The sequence below is a fragment of the Coenobita brevimanus genome, chromosome 86, assembly GCF_032717465.1.
Source record: "Coenobita brevimanus isolate Jiangsu-jjx chromosome 86, ASM3271746v2, whole genome shotgun sequence".
In the NCBI taxonomy this organism is placed as follows: Eukaryota; Metazoa; Arthropoda; class Malacostraca; order Decapoda; family Coenobitidae; genus Coenobita; species Coenobita brevimanus.
Genome location: NC_137039.1, coordinates 30,581,469 through 30,598,899, shown reverse-complemented (window position 1 = coordinate 30,598,899; position 17,431 = coordinate 30,581,469).

Genomic DNA, 17,431 nt, shown 5'->3' with positions numbered 1-17,431 from the left:
GAGAGGAGAGAGAGAGAGAGAGAGAGAGAGAGAGAGAGAGAGAGAAGGGGGGGGGTGTTTTGCTACACTGCTCTGACAAATCGCCGACAACTGCTGCCATGTTGCTACCTACTCCCTCCCCCTACCCTCATCACCTCCTGTCTCCTTTACCCCTCTCCTCTGTCTCCTCTCCTCCTTCCATCTCTTCTATCTCTTAACCTCTATTCCTTGCCCACTCCTCCTCTCTCCGTTTCTCCTCACTCCCCTTGCCTGCTTCTCTTTCCCTCCGTTTCTCCACTCTCCTTGCCTCTTTTTCCTCCCTCTCTTTCCCTCGCATTTCTCTCCCGTCTCCTCCCTCCACTTCCTTCCCTTCCTACCCACCTCCTCTATCCTCCTTTCATCCCCTCTTCCCTTTCTCCTCCTTTCCTCTGTTTTCCCCTTCTTGTCTTTTCTCTCAATTTCCTTTCCTTGCCTTCTCTTTTCATTCCTCATTTCCTTTTCCCTCTCCTCATTTACTTCTCTATTTGCCCCTTCTTGCTCTTTCTGTATCCTCTCTTCTTATCTCCTTCATCTCCTCCTCTTCCTCCTTCTCCTCCTCCTCTTCCTCCTTCTCCTCCTCCTCCTCCTCCTCCCCCCTTAGCCTTTGCCTCACTCACACACGATTAAAATAAATAAGTAAATAAACAGATAAATAAATACGGTAAAAATATGCAGTAGGTACAATTCTTAAGCCTCGGGTGTGTGTGGCATAGTAGGCAGGGCGAGGCGTGGCAGGGCAAGAGGCAGGCCCATAACAATCATTAGGTACCACGCTGCCAACTTCAAAGTAGTGGTGTGTTTGTAAACAACGGTACCTAGGAATCTATTGACTACACACACACACACACACACACACACACACACACACACACATATATATATATATATATATATGTGAGAGAGAGAGAGAGAGAGACATCCTTGTGCTGTCTTCTTCCATTCCTTCATCAATATTACGTCATTTTTCTTTCACTTTTCCTGACTGCAGACGACGTATTCAGTCACTCGCGGGATGTCTCTTGTTACGACGCAATTAATGAAGACTAATCCATCCAGTAAGAAAAAAAAAATTCTACTAGTCTTATTAAAACCGTCTGTAGAGAAGAATGAAATAAAACACACCCTCGGGGTGAAGAGTTAATATCGAGATCATGGCAGTAATATCGCTATAGTTTACATCAGCGACATCAATGTCAATATCCGAGTGTCATGTGGAAAATAAATTACTGACGAATAGGTGTTACGAAATTTACCAAACCAAAGAGAAACTGAGAATATTAAAGTGAGACGCAGAAAAAAAAAAAATCGCTGATGAATGGGCGTTACGATGATTTCAAATCCAACGAGAAATTGAGAACAGTACGGTGTAGTGTTGAAAACAAATAGCTGAGGCATGGGCGTTACGAAACTTCCACAACGAGCGATTGTCTGCATACTCTGTTCACTTTAACTGGGCGTAAAATTGCTCTCTCCATCCTGAATGCTAAGCGGTAACAAGAGATTAACACTAAATTATGATGCTAATCACGAAGAAGTGTTATGGAAAGGACGTAGAGCCATTGTACTGTGTTATTCTGTCACTGAACGAAGGAAAATAGGCTGCACATGGACGAAAATCGCCGCCAAGTTAAAGTGAATGAAGGACACCAGGATAGACAGTCAGACTTCCGGTGACAGTTCCGTAATGGCGGTCACCCTGCCTCCTACCGTCTCAATAATCCCTGCTTCCTGCCTCATTCCCTGTCCCCCTCTGTCCTGCCTCAACCTATGCCTTGTGTCACCCCTGCCATGCCGTCCTACCTTGCTCTTTGTTAGTCTGTCTTGCCTTGTCTTTCCTTGTCCTATCCCACCCTCCCTTGTCATCCCCTGCCTCAACTCAGCCCTTGCGTCATTCCTGCCCTGCCTCGCTCCTGCCTTACCAGGCTACCTCACCCTTACACTTCCTCAACCCCTGCCATATTTCACTCCTGCTTTGCCTTACTCCAGCCCTGCCTTAATTCTACCCTGCCCTGCCTCAGTGCACTACTGCACTCCAACCTACCTCATACCACGACAAAGGCCAGTTGCGAGTCTTCTCTTTTGCCTTCCTTATGAATTCCTCTTGTACATCAGCACGTACGAAAACAACGGTCTTTGGTGGTTGATCTATTATACTCATCTCCTGTCACACCCTTAGACATTAACTGCTCACAGTATGGGTCAACCGGCCTACTACTTAATATATTTTTGTAGGTTTGTAAGCTGACTGGGAGGGCGGGGTCGGTAGTGTGAATGTCCAGGTGGTGACAGGTGAGGGTGGTGTCAGTGTGGTGGCACAGTGGCGGTGTGGGTGGCAGCGACACTTGAACACCGCTGCCGCCCTCTAATTACCAGACGACGGGTGGTGGCACTGGGTGTGGATGGTGGTTGGGGGTGAGGGCGATGGCAGGGGATGGGAGGAATGGTGGGTGGGGGTGGTAGGGGTGGTAGCAACGGGTGGTATCGGCGGCAGAGTTCCGGCGGCGGCTGTGATGGGTGGAGAGGGCGTGATGGCAGGGGGGACGCCGCACCATCAGGGCCAAATGACACCCGTGGCGCGGAATAGCGGCGGCGGCGTGTCATTATGCCATCCTGCCAGCATGATCGATCACTGGCCTGCATCTGTGTGCCTCTGTCTGTGTGTGTGTGATGTAAAGAGTGCCTGTGTGCACGACCTGTGTGCATGATCTGTGTTACTGCCTCTGTGCATGAGCTGTGTTCCTGTACCCCCCCCCCACCTCTCTCTCTCTCTCTCTCTCTCTCTCTCTCGTATGTCTTAATATGTGCATGTACGTATTATGTACCTGTCTATGTATTTTAATTTATCAATCCCCCCACACACAGTTTCTCTCTCTCTCTCTTTCTCTCTCTCTCTGTTTCCCTCCTGTGTTTCTTATTACATTTGTGCATGTGTGTATTGTGTACCCATGTACCTTTTATCTACTGGTCACACACACACACACACACACACACACACACACACACACACACACACACACACACACACACACACACAGTTTCTGTCTGTCACTCTCTCTCTCTCTCTCTGTGACCACCCTGGAGTAATTACCACACGAGGGGGGTATGGGGGTTAGGTCAGAGGGGTTACCGGTGTTTGTGTTATGGGGGGGTCGAGGGAGAAAACACGCCACAATGGACTTAATATTTCTGACAACTATCCATCACTATCATCACTACTATTTATCAAGATGTGGATGGATTAATTTCGCTCCTGTAATGCCTTCAAGGGCGTAGGTCGGTCATCTCTCCTAGGTTCGAATCATAAATGGTATGGGAGGCTTCGTAGCACCTTTTACTCTGCTATTTATCTTGCATACTAGGAGTCAACATTCTCTTGCATGTTGTCAGTAATGTTTTAACAGCGACATAGTTTCCGTTTCATGTGCAAAATAAATCGGTAAGGAAGAGGTGTTACGAAGACTAAAGCCAAATAGAATTTCGGACACTAAACCCTTCAGAGCATACTGTCGCTGCCTTACTTAAGATTTTGGTCTGACTATCCCAAGTCAAAATGGGCACCCATGTACCTTAGAGATTCAAAGTGCTATGAAACACCACTACTACTACTCCTACAACATCATCATCATCACCACCACCACCACCAACAACAACAACAAAAACAACAATATCAATAATCATCATCATCATCATCTAAACAGTAGTTTCTCTAAAGCGCCAGTTTTTTCAAAGGAATTCTCTAGTGCTCAACATAACGTCTGCACCTTCGCTATTACAAGAATAATTGTGACATTTGCACACGAAACAAACGACATCAAGGAATTCCACTAGAACGTCCCAAAACTACGGGGGTAACATGAGACAGACAGACAGAGTGACAGACAAGATGCCTTAGTGACAGAGAGAGGTAATCAGCGCACGTGACCTGACCTGACCCCACAGTTCTAGGTCACCCAAGGTCAGAGGTTACACGGACCACCAGTACGGTAGGGCACGAGAGGTTATAATTAGTGAGAGAGAGAGAGAGAGAGAGAGAGAGTGTGTGTGTGTGTGTGTGTGTGTGTGTGTGTGTGTGTGTGTGTGTGTGTGTGTGTGTGTGTGTGTGTGTGTGTGTGTGTGACAAGTAAAAGATGAATATGAGAGTGAGTGGTGAAGGTGATGCAAGTACATTTCCTCACTAACCTTGCTTACTTGGTGCTTCCAGGCTTGAGATATATTCCCTCACAGACACCCTACCCCCTCTTCCCTTCCCCACTTCTTCCACTTTCTCAGACCCTACCCTCTTCCCTTCTTCACTCTCCTCGTACACTCGTCCTTTCCCCTCTCCTATCAACATCCCTTCTCCTCCCCATCACTCCCCTTCTTTTTCCTCCAAGCTCCCCGACTTCTTTCCGTCAATCTCTTCGCCCTTTTTTCGCAGTCTTCTTCTTCCCCTCCCCCTTTTTAATGAATAAGGGGTAAGCAGGAAGGGAAAAGGTTGGTTCAAGAAGGTACACTGTATTGGGTGAAACAGAAAACGGTGAAAGAATATAGTTGTATGGTGGAGGTTCTCTTTACATTTCTCCTCTCTTACCATCCCATCCCATCCCATCCCTTTCCCTTCCCTTCCCTCCCCTCCCCTCTAAGTAGGTGACTTCTTGGGTGGCAGCAGGGAGAAGCAGGGTCAGCAGAGGCAGAGGATGTGAAAGCAGCACTCAGCAGGGGCGGGCAACGGGTGAGGGAGAGAGAGGAGAGATGGAGAGAGGAAGGGGGTGAAAGTGTGGGGAAAGGGAAGGAGTGAAAGTGGGGAGAAAGGGGAGAGAGGGAAGGAGTGAAAGTGTGGGGAGAGGGAAGGGGTGAAAGTGAGGGGAGAGGGAAGGAGTAATGATGAGGGAAGAGGGATGGGGTGAAAGTGAGGAGGGAAAGGGTGAGAGTCAGGGGAGAAGGAGGGGTGAAAATTAGGGGAGAGGGAGGGGGTGAAAGTGAGGAGGGAAAGGGTGTGAGTGAGGGGAGACGGAGGGGTGAAAATGTGGGGAGAGGGAGTGAATGTGACGGGACAGGGATTAACAGTGATGGGGGAAGGAGGCATTGAAAGTGAGGGTAGAGGGAGTCAAAGTGAAAGAAGAGGGAGGGGGTGAAAGTGAGGGGAGAAGGGGGGTGAAAATGAGGGGAGAGAGAGAGGGGATGAAAGTGAGGGGAAGAGAGGGGGGTGAAAGTGAGGGGAGAGGATGGGGGTGAAAGTGAGGGGAGATGGGGAATGTGAAAGTGACAGGAATAGGATGAAGCACAAAATACACTGCAATATACTGAGGAAATATCGTATAAAAGAGTACCAGCGTGCCATACACATAGGAAGAGGGGCGCCAAGATATGCTGGGGAGCCTCCTACGACCAAGAGAATACAGGTGCAGGGGTCGGGTGGGGTGGAGAGGGAGGAGGGGAGGGGGTAATGTCACCTTTTGCAATGCTGCTGACTACGCCCACCCCGCCCTACCCCCACCCACTCATCCCAGCCCACCCCCATCCTCCTCCATGCCAGGCTTCTGATGCATATTAAGAAATCTGCAGAGGTTGTGATGATACTGCTTGCTTACGTACACAAACATATATTTACACACACACATATATTGACACATACTAACACACACATAAACAAAATGACACCTGCATACACACACACACACACACACACACACACACACACACACACACACAGCAAATCTCTTCAGTACGAAACTGTTTACTTTTATTTTTCTCTTTTTACCGCCAAAGGAACATTCTCTCTCTCTCTCCTTTATCTGACCGTCTCATCTCTCTCCCATTCACAGACGGACAGACGGACCGTTCATACCAAGGACAGGGAAGGACAGGGGAGAGAGAGAGAGAGAGAGAGAGAGAGAGAGAGAGAGAGAGTGTGTGTGTGTGTGTGTGTGTGTGTGTGTGTGTTTCCCTACATTATCATCTCTACCTTCTGCAAACCTTGCCACGATTAAAAGTTACATTATTTACCCCTCATGGGATTATAGCGCCTGGATATAGACAGACAGACAGATAGATAGATGGATATATAAACATTATTTTCATCATCACCATAATCATTACTATCAGTAATATATTTTCATCTTCAAAATTTTCATATCACAACCACCACCATCATCCTTTTAACTATTAAAAAAAACACACACACACAAAAGTGAACGGGATTTAGGAAAAAAACAATAAAAGGAAAACAGAAGTACAACTACCTTCAGAATGTCCAACGAAAATGCACCACGTTAATCATTCTTGTGGTCGAGAATGTAAAGTTTTAATAACACAAAACTACGAAGAGTTATGCAAGATGTATTTTGTATGTTACTGGCCATTTCTGCTTGTATCTGAATGACAAAGAAAGGCAGACGTGTGGTAGAGTGAGATGAGGCATGGTGTGTGTGAGGGTGAGGGGAAGGCAGGATGTGTGTGAGGCAAGTGTGGGTGAGGAAGGGTTAGGCAAGGCGTCGTGTATAAGGGACGGTGTGTATGAGGTAAGGTGACTGTGCAGCAGGGGGAGAGAGAGAGAGGCAGGGTTAGGTAAGCGTGTATGAGGCAAGGATGTGTGAAGTGGTACTGCCCTAGAGCATCAACGTCACGATAACTCAAGTCAGACCAGAGTGAGGCAGGCCAGAGTGACATCTCTATCCCGGTACTGTTTTTATCCTGGTATTGACTTTATCCCAGTAGTTTTATCCAAGTCTAGTGCCCGCCTTATCTCTAGATCTGTGTGGGCGTGCCGGAGGGGGGGGGATAAGTATTTATTTTTAGATGCAACATTGCCTACCTCACACTGTGGAAGAAGGGAGAAAAAGAAAAGTGGAAGGCAAGGTGAGGGAGTAAATGAGGGACAGTGGCGTACAGAAGCGTAAGTCTGGGTGTATAAGGGCAAAGAGAAAGCAGAGTTGATCTATACAACACGAAGAAATGGAGAGCCAAGGCGAAGATGTATATGAAGGAGGGTGGCAAGGGTGGAGTGGGCGGTGAGTACATGGGTGGTGTGCGAAGGGTATGCGTAGTCATTAAAAAAAAAAAAAAAAAAAATGTGAGGCTGCTATGAGTGAGGATGATATGGGTGGGGTATGGGTGAGTATGTAAGTGTGTATGGGCGTGGGTGTGGAGATGGGTGGGGTATAGGTGGGTATATGAGTGTGTATGGGCGTGGGTGTGGGCGTGGAAGGGGTGGGTAGGGGTCAGTTTATTTATCTTACGGAGCGACATGACCCACACAGCCACCGCCTCACAGCCTCTGCCGGTCAGTTGTCTTTACGGCAGGGGCGGTGTCTGTGAGTATTAACCCCTTCGCTTTTACTGACTCTCTTGTGTACTTTACTCAGGCTTAACACCAGGATACAATGCTATCATGCTGGGAATCTTTGTTGTCTGAATGTTACAATATTATTCAGGAACCCTGTGACTGGTGTTAATTCTCCTCTGATAAACAAGAGTCTAGTCCTAACATATTCTTATCTCTACTCACACACATGGCCAGATATGAAAAGAGACAGATAAACAGACAGACTGATGCAAACAGATACAGACAGGCTCACATACGGCTAGACAGACAGACAGATAAGTATACAGATACAAATGGTTAGATGGATAGATTGATAGACCTTAGACAAACAGACTGACAGATAAATAGAGTGAATGACAGACTGATAGAAAGATGGATAGAGAGAGAAATACAGATAAACAGAATTACAGATAAAGAAGACAAAACATCAAGTCGACTTTCTTTGGAGTCTGCGCGATATATTATTACTGTTATGGAGACGTTATAATTCACATACAACGCCTCTCTCTCTCTCTCTTATTCTTTTTACTCCCTGGCACCTATCATGATATTCTCTCTCTCTGACTCACTCGACGTAAATTTATTTCAATGAAGGTAAAATTCAAACCACATGGAAAGAGCGTGACGTCACCAAGCCATCACAGAAGACAGCAGTCAGATCAAAGTGCTTAACCCTCTACCGCACACTGATTTTCCTCAACTGAAAAAAAAATATGGAAGCAGAGAAAATACAATATACCCAAGAACGAAAATGTTAGTGAAAGGTTGATTTCATCCATCTATCTATCTATCTGTCGATTATCTATCAAGGGTATTTTACATCTATATTATAATCGTGTCTGTCTACAATCAGTATTTATCGATTATCTTGCAATCTGTTTCTATGCATATATCTATTTACCTATCTACCTACTTTTCTATCATTCTATTTCTCTGTATCTATCTATCTAAATATCTATCTTGCAATCTATTTCTTATATCAATCTCCTTGCATATCTACCTACTAATATATCATTCTATCCCTCTGTATCTATCTATCTATCAGTACCTTGCTTTCGAAATATCCTCAGCTGAATAAAATCGTCTAAAGGCTGCATAAATACAATACCTAACAGCAAGACCGGCAATGATGGGGTTGAATAAAACAGTTTAATATTTTAGCTTGCTATGGATAAATAATCATGTAGTAGAGGGAAAAAATAAATCGCAATGCTATCGGTAAAAAGGTATAATAGGAAAGTGGAATGATCAGTGGAATACCTGCTATCACACACACACACACACACACACTCAGCTGCGATAAACGTAACTTGCAAGCGTGAAACCGATGTCAATATTTTACTCCTCAAAGAAAGACGAAGTATTTACAGAATATCCCAAGAAATTAAGTGCATCGTAATCCGTCGTCCGCTGCCTGAATTCTCCGCATATCTCTCGTGATCAAATTTATTTATTTATTTCCTTTTTAATAGTCAGTCCTGTCCCTGAAGCTTACCAGAGACGAAAGCCCTTCCCTCTCCCCCCCCCCTCCATGCACCCGCCCTGTCTGTAACCCTAGTAATACACACACACACACACACACACACACACACACACACACACACAAAATCCACTTTGGTGTACATGTTGTGCTTGCTCCCTCCACATTTTGCATGGTATTATATTGTTGTCGTGTGTGTGTGTGTGTGTGTGTGTGTGTGTGTGTGTGTGTGTGCTAAGTAAGACATGTCCTGAGTGGCGTAAAAAGTGAGTGTCCTGAGTGGCGTGTGTTGGTGTGACGGGCGGTGGGTCCTTAGTGCTGGCTTATGCTAATTTGTAGAGGAGGCACGTCTTGTTAGTCCACACCCTGACAGCTTACCCCCTCACCCCTCCTGGCTCTGAAACCCCCCTCGCCCCTCCTGGCTCCAACACCCCCCCTCACCCCTCCTGGCTCCAACACCCCCCTCACCCCTCCTGGCTCCGACACCCCCCCTCACCCCTCCTGGCTCCGACACCCCCTCACCCCTCCTGGCTCCGACACCCACTCACCCCTCCTGGCTCTGACACCCTCACCCTTCCTGGCTCTGACACCCTCACCCTTCCTGGCTCTGACACCCCCTCACCCCGACCACACCCCCCTTGTGACTCTCACTTTATGCCCCCTCCTTCCCCTGTCACCTGGAACTACCCCTCCCCTCTCCCTTCCTTTCCCCTACACATGACTCTGCACCCCTTCAGTGCGTGAAATCCTTGTAAAGCTGCCAGTAACCATATTTAAATAAAAAAAATCGTAATAACAGTGATACAGAAAACCTTTTGCCGCCTACAGTCCTTTAAAAAAAAAAAGTTTGAGGCATTTAACTTTTCTTAATGATGAAGCCCTTAAAAACGGACTTACAAACTTCGCGACTAGTAGCCAGTAGGCAAAGGGCAGTACGCTAAGTATCTAGGTAGTAATGGGCTAAGATAAGGTAAAAAACTTGAGACTGAAATATTTAATACGGTCAAAAACTGTCAACAAGAAGCCCGCTCCTAAAATCTAGTACAGTAGCCCACCCATTAAACCAACAACAGGGTACTTTCCACAGCAGCCCACCTGCATCAACAATCAGGCACTAATACCCACCATCCCTACTGCGGTATGCTAGGGATATCATATTTACAGCAGGAGATGATTTTTTTTTTTTTTTTTTTTTTCGTGGACCCCTATGTAAGGAATAATGATTTAAAAAAACATCAAAATTCAAATCCTCAGGTCATTCTTGGGAGCAATTAGAATCGAACTCCCGACCATACATAGAAATTATCGAGTTGAACCTAATAATTTCAGGACGGTACTCTGTCTATGTGTTTGTGTCTGTCTGTCAATCTATATATTTATTGTAGGGCCAGATCTATTCCTTGGGGGAAGAGTAATAACGAATATTTGTTTTTGCATGAAGACTAGCGAGATGAGGGCGACATTTTATACCCCTGTGACCGTGTTTTGTTCCTCCTGCACAAAAAAAAAAAAAAAAATCTAAATTAGGAGAGGCAATCACTTATAAATATATTTGTTAATCATACCCAGGATATAATAAGAGTCTCTCTCTCTCTCTCTCAATTCCACGAAAAACTTCAAGGAAAAATAATTAAGTATATAAATCCCCACTCTTACCTACGAACCTGATTTGCCGATGTCCTCTAATTTAGCGAACCAAATGTATGAAAAACTTCGTATGTATGTATGTAGGTAGGTAGGTAGGTATGAATGTATGTATGTATAAATGTATGAAATGAATATATATGTATGTATGAATGTATGTCTGTGTGTGAATGTATGTATGTACGAACGAATGAATGAATGTATGTATGAAAATCTCGTGATATTTCGAAACATCACCAACATTTAGTAGAAAGAAGGTTTGTAATAAGACAATAGGAATCAATGTTACAAACTTAGAAAACAATAAACATACACTGCTGAATACTACACTACGCGTTAGTTCTTTTGTTCTCTAGTTTATTATTATTACTATTATTATTATTATTATTGTTGTTATTATTATTATTATTTTTATTATTATTATTATTATTATTATAATTATTTGATACACGCTCCAAACCCAAGTCCTCTATCCAGGGGCAACGCCTTAACCATTATCGAAAAAAGGGGACAACGGGTAAAAAAAAAAAAAGGAAAAAAAAGAAGCCTACTACTACTAACCACCACTACCACCACCACCATTACTACAATTACTATAATTATTATTTTACTGGTGAGGAGCAACAAAAACAAGAAATAAATCAAGTGATATTAATTTTCGTCCCAGGAGATCTCTCTGAAACAGATTACAGGTGTTTGGTAGCATAAAAAAATGAATACAAAATATACGGCATCGTGCTGAAAGGGTTAATGTAGTCTGTTACTAACCGTTAAGTTCGAAGGATTTCTCTTTAGCTGAATAAAATAATTTGTGCGGTAGCATAACAATAACAACAATAATAATAACAATAATAGTAATAATAATAATAATAATAATAATAAAGGCATCAGCGTGGCTAAAATTAGGCTACGTATGTCCACATTATCGGGAAAAAATCAGAAAATAATGGAATATAATGCGTAGTTTGATACATTTGTATGCCGGTGGTAGGCGTGTCCCACCAGACAAGGGATGATGTAGGCGGTGCTGCAATCCACCCAACAGCCAATCAGAGCGTTGGCCCGCCTCCACACCGCCAGCCCCGCCCACCACACCATGCGAGGGGAAACACGCACACCACCTTACTAACTTGGACCAAGGAAACTACATATATATTATCTTTATTTTCATACTGAAGTTCTGGGTCACCACAAGTACAGTATTTGCATGTGACGTTCATGCACATATATAACTATATGAGGCGGGTTCCTCAACCGAATACTGGGATTTCTCCCAGTTAAATATTTTTTCCTGAGGTCAACTTGAAGGAAATCGTCTGGTATTAACATTAAAGGATGGGATGCTTCCCTTGGCAGAGCAGAATCGTCTGCAGGTGGCCAGAATATAATCCTGAAGTGCTGCAGCCGTCTTCAACGTGCAAACTAGGTTGGATTATAACTGATACGTTATTAACTTTTTCAAGAAAGAGTTACTTTGGCTGTCTGGCGAAAGCCAAAATAATATTTTAAAAGATCCCGTTCTGCATATTACATGTAGATGCATGGACAGCGGCACAATAGTGAGGGTGTGGCGTGGGGGTGCCTGCTGGGGTGTGACTCCTCCCCTCGGGCAGGTGTGTGTGTGAGGGGCGGGGTCTGTGAGGGGGGCGGGGCCTGAGGTGAGGGCCACAGTGCCAGTGACTCCCTTGGCACCCACAGTACCCACTGCATTACCCCAACCAGCTACCCACACCGCTCTGACCGGTAATAACCTGGTCTGGTATTCACACGTCCCAGTTCTGGACTGTACTGGTATAGCAATGTTCCGGTACTGAAGTGTTTGAGTAATCAAGTGAACCCGTTGCGATGCCCGGTATTAAGATGTACTGATTTTGCGACGTCCCGGCATTAAAATGTACTGGTATTGTGATGTCCCTGTATTAAGGTGTACTGGTACTGCGTGTTTCCCAGTATTATGGTGTACTGGTATTGCGATGTCCCGGTACTACGTGTACTGGTATTACGATGTCCCGGTAACAGGCCAGGACAGCGGGTCGTCACGCCGTCTGCGCCTCCTTCACCAATATACCCAAACCAGTTCTCCGACCTGTCTCGTCCCCTCAAAAGTGGTGACTGAAATTTGGCGACAAGAATCTTTGAAAGTAAAAATGGGGGGGGGGGGGAAATCGAACCGAACCATTCCAAGACAGTGAGAGGTGTAAACTGCATCTAACCTTTTAAACATCTATAACAGGTGAACGTAATCTCTGGGTGTTGGACTCTATGATAAAAATTGTTCAGTGTGACGATATTAGCAAAACGCAAAAATACAGATCAATCTTAACCCTCTGGCATCTAGAATTTCCCTCCATAAAATCGCCTGTTACTAGCATGAATACAAACAATACCAAAATGAGTCCATACGAGGAAAATGAACTTATGAAGAGTTTTTTAAAGCTCTTGATGTTAAAATTTGCACAACCGGAAAAAATACTTGATGTCAGCCTGCAGAAAATCCCTCAATGCGTCCACGACACCGTACAAATCCCTCAATAAATCCCTCAATGCGTACACAACACCGTACAAATCCCTCAATAAATCCCTCAATGCGTACACAACACCGTACAAATCCCTCAATAAATCCCTCAATGCGTACACAACACCGTATAAATTAATTAGTCATTCGCGAGTTTATAAAGCCTACAGTATATATATATATATATATATATATATATATATATATATATATATATATATATATATATATATATATATATATATATATATATATATATATATTCTCCTTGCATAATTTCAATAACTTCCCGACAGCGCAAGTATGAAAAAAAATTATCTGGTATAAGCTTTAAGAAAATACCCACGCGAAAAGAATAATCAAGGCCCGTATTCTAGCCGGGCAAGGAGGTTCCCTATCACCTTCCTTCGCGATTTATTTTTGCATATGGCTGGCTAATATTCTTTTGTACGTTATTTATGCAGAATACGGTATTATTGGAAGGATCTACAGAATGCAGAATAAGGCAGTAAGGTGTAATGTGGAATATAAATCGTTTAGGAAAAGGTGTTAGGACGCTTCCTTAACCATCGTGAATGCTCCCTATCACCTCTTCCTCAGCGATTTATTTTTGAATATGGCTGGTTAATATCCGTTTTATATGTTATTTATGCGAGTAGGGTAAGTTATATAGATTTGTGCAACACAGAATTGGGAAAGTAAGGTGTAATGTGCGAAATAAATCGTTAAGGAAAGGTGTTAGGGAGCTTCCTTAACCGTCGAGAATACGTGTCCAAGGCAGCTTTTAACTCTCAGCTGAATAAAATCGTCTAGTGTATGTCTGATTATGAACATCTAAGCCATGAAAGAAAGGCGTTATTCTGTATGGAAAAAATAATCTAAAAATGTTACCGTTACAGTAAGTATGAACAAATCGTGTATAATAATAATAATAATAATAATAATAATAAATAATAGTGATGAGGATAATAATAATAATAATAATAATAATCGCGGGTTTAGCTGAAATATACTAACCACGTCTAGCCACTGGGACCAAATGTTTACTTAATTCTCGTTTACCCTAGTTGAAGGATTTAAGTGTGATAAAGGCGGCACAAATATAAACACAATTTTTTGATACACTCCTAAGCCTTAATAATGTACAGTACCAAATTTACAGCGATAGTGTTAAGAATTATTTTCGTCTGTTAATGAAATTCCCTAACACCTCTTCCTTACCGGTTTATTTCTGAATACGGCTGGGTAATATGGCTTTTTATGTTATTTTATCCAGAGTACGGTGATATTACAATGCCTTAAGTAACACAGACGGGGACGATAAGGCGTAACATGCAAATCAAATCGCTTAGGAAGAGGTGCTAGGGAGTTTCGGAGGACATGGTATAATAAGCATAAAAAATCGCTGAGAAAGAAGTGTTGGGGAGACTTTAGTAACACATAAGAGGACGGCAAGGTGTGATCAGCAAAATAAATCGCTTAGGAAGAGGTGTAAGGGAGCTTTCTGAAATTACGCAAATCGGGACAGTGACAGGTACTCTTCAGCAGGTATCAATAATCATATGCATAACTTACCGATAACGCAATTTCATTCTTAGGCACGGTATAATTAACAAAATAAATCGAATAGGAAGAGGTGTTAGGGAGCTTCCTTAAGTGACAAGAATACAGGTCAGTGATGGGCATTCCTCAGCTGTTATCCACAAACATATCGACAATTTACCGATAACGCAATGTCTTTTTAATCTACTTACTACGATATCGCCTTTCATTCCTGCCTCCGCCAAATTACTTCCAACTTAACAGCCCCCACCCAACAAACGAGCCTACAAAACCTCCATTAAACTCCTCAATATAATCTCGACTTGTTATCTGTTATCTTATTCGTGTTATCTACAGTACAGACAATTTTACTGAACTTTACCCACAGCGCCCGTCTCTCTCTCTCTCTCTCTATCTCTCTCTCTCTCTCTCTCTCTCTCTCTCATCCTATCCATCTCCTGACGATTTTACTGAGTTTCGGAGAAACTTTTCAAACTCGAAGGGTCTCTCTCTCTCTCTCTTCTATCTATCTCCGGACGATTTTTCTGAGTTCAGGAGAGACTTTTCGATCTGGAGGGGTTAGCTGAAGCCTAAAAGACATATAATCGTCTGAAAGAAGCAATAATTAACCCCCCCAAAAAAAATGTCACACGGATTCAAAGGGTTGAGGAAGGCGAAGGTATACTCAAGATATTAAACAGCTACATCCAAAAATAAATCGCTAAGGAAGACGTGCAAGGGAGCCTCCTTAACCCACGGGAATACGAGCCAAGGGGCGATCAGGCGAGGTTATGCGGATGAGAAATGGGAGAGGTGGGTTGGCTAGGGTGGGGTGAAGTAGGAAGGGGTTAGGTTAGATAGAGGGAGGGGTTGGGTTTGTTAGATGGGTAGGGTGGGGTTAGGTAGGGTGTGTTGGTTAGGTCAGGCAGGGTGGAGTAAGGATGAGTTAGGTCGGATGGGGTGAGCCTGGGTGAAGTTATGTCATGCTAGGCTCGGTCTGTTGGGTGAGGCAGGGTGAGGTTATGTCGAATGAGGCGAGGCAGGGTGGGGTTAGGTCGAATGAGGTGAGGCAGGCCGAGGTTAGGCAAAAAGAAACAAACAAATATGAAAAAAGAAGGCCAGGTACAATGAAAGTTGTAGGTACGGTGAAGGCACTATGGCAGCGAGACGGGGCCAGCACGCCTCTAGTCTCACCGTAATTGAAGGTGGCACTCGGGGAAGCAGTGCCAGACCAGTGACAGTGCCAGACCAGTGCCTCCCTCCCTCCCGCCGCCTCTGCACCGCCACACAAATGAACGGTGACATCGGAAATCTGATAAAGAGGCTGGGAGCTGAGTGCACGGGGAGGCGGTAAGAGGGGAGGGGATATGTACATGCTCCCTGAAACACCGCCACTTGTCAGATTTTGTAACGCGGTTCAAATTCTGCATTAAAACGATTCAAATTCTGTATTAAAACTATTCAAAGTCTGTCAAACTCCCTCAAATGCCGTCACTTGTCCAATTCCGTAAAGAGACTCATATTTTGTATCCAACTCTGATTTCTTTATACGTATCAGCTCAAACTCTCTACTGACCTAATAGCCTGCTTTTAAACATGTATCTTTTTCTTATTCGTAACCTGTACAGCACTTGAATCTCTCTACTCTGTGGGGGAGATGTTGGGACGGACGATTAGAGTTATTTTCTTAGTTGTTATTATTATTGTTATTTTTTTTTTTTAATAAGTGTTGAAAGTGTGTCGAGCGCTAGATAATTCCATATATGAAGAACTGGCGCCTTTGAGAAAAAGATCGGATTATTATTATTATTATTATTACCACTACTACTAATACAACTATTTTATCATTACTATTAAATATTATTATTATTATTATTATTATTACACCTCCGGGCAATAACATCTCTCCACCTTTTCTCGAATAAAAAAAAACAACAACAATAATACCGTACGTCAGTCCAATAATATTAAATAAACTGAATGAAATCGGCTGAAATTATTTAAGAAAGTACCGTATTATAAGTCTCCGGCTCCAATGGTTCACGTAAAGCTGAATAAAATCGCTCTGTACTATCTAGAATTTAATGCCAGACCAGATACAACCATGAGTGGGGGGGGGGAGGGAAATTAAGGTAAAAGTGTCCACAGAAACGAAACGTGAAGACAATCGACTGGTGTCTGCCTGAATTAAACACACACACACACACACACACACACACACACACACACACACACACACACACACACACACACACACACACACACTTTGCAATGAGACAGAGCAGTGTCGTTATCTGTTCTTTCCAAGGGAACAAACTCATCCTTTTGCTAGCGGACATAAAACGTTCGTAATTACAAGAAAAATCAAAGCTGTTAACCGTTCTTTTCAGCGAACAAAAACCGGATTGCATTTCCAACAAATAAATAAATAAATAAATACATAAATAAACAAACAGAAGTCCATAATCGCAGAAAGGTAGTGTGTCGTTTCCGCTGGCTAGGGTGGAAAAAAAAAAAAGTTTAATGTCGAAAAAAATCTCTTAAACTAAATAAAATCGTCTGGGAGTAGTAAGAATAAAAGAACAAAATCTCCATAATTACAAGAAGAAGCGGTGTTATATTTAAAGTGGTAATATTTAACCCTTCTATCTTACCCGCAGTGATCTATCCCATTTGCACCACGAGCATAAGAAACATAAGTCCTTCATATACTTTGGTGCGGCGTTGAAATCAGAGGCTGCAGTAAGAGTGATCTAATTGTGCAATGAAGGTGTAACAGTGTCTTAGTGTGACCTGATTCGGCGTGGCCTAGTATGAGCGGTATCCCAGTGTGCCCTACTGCTGTGATCCTGATTATTCCAAAGGTGACTCAGTGTGACCTAGTAAACCCCTGTGATTTTGTGTAGCCGTGCCCTGATGTGCCCTGGTA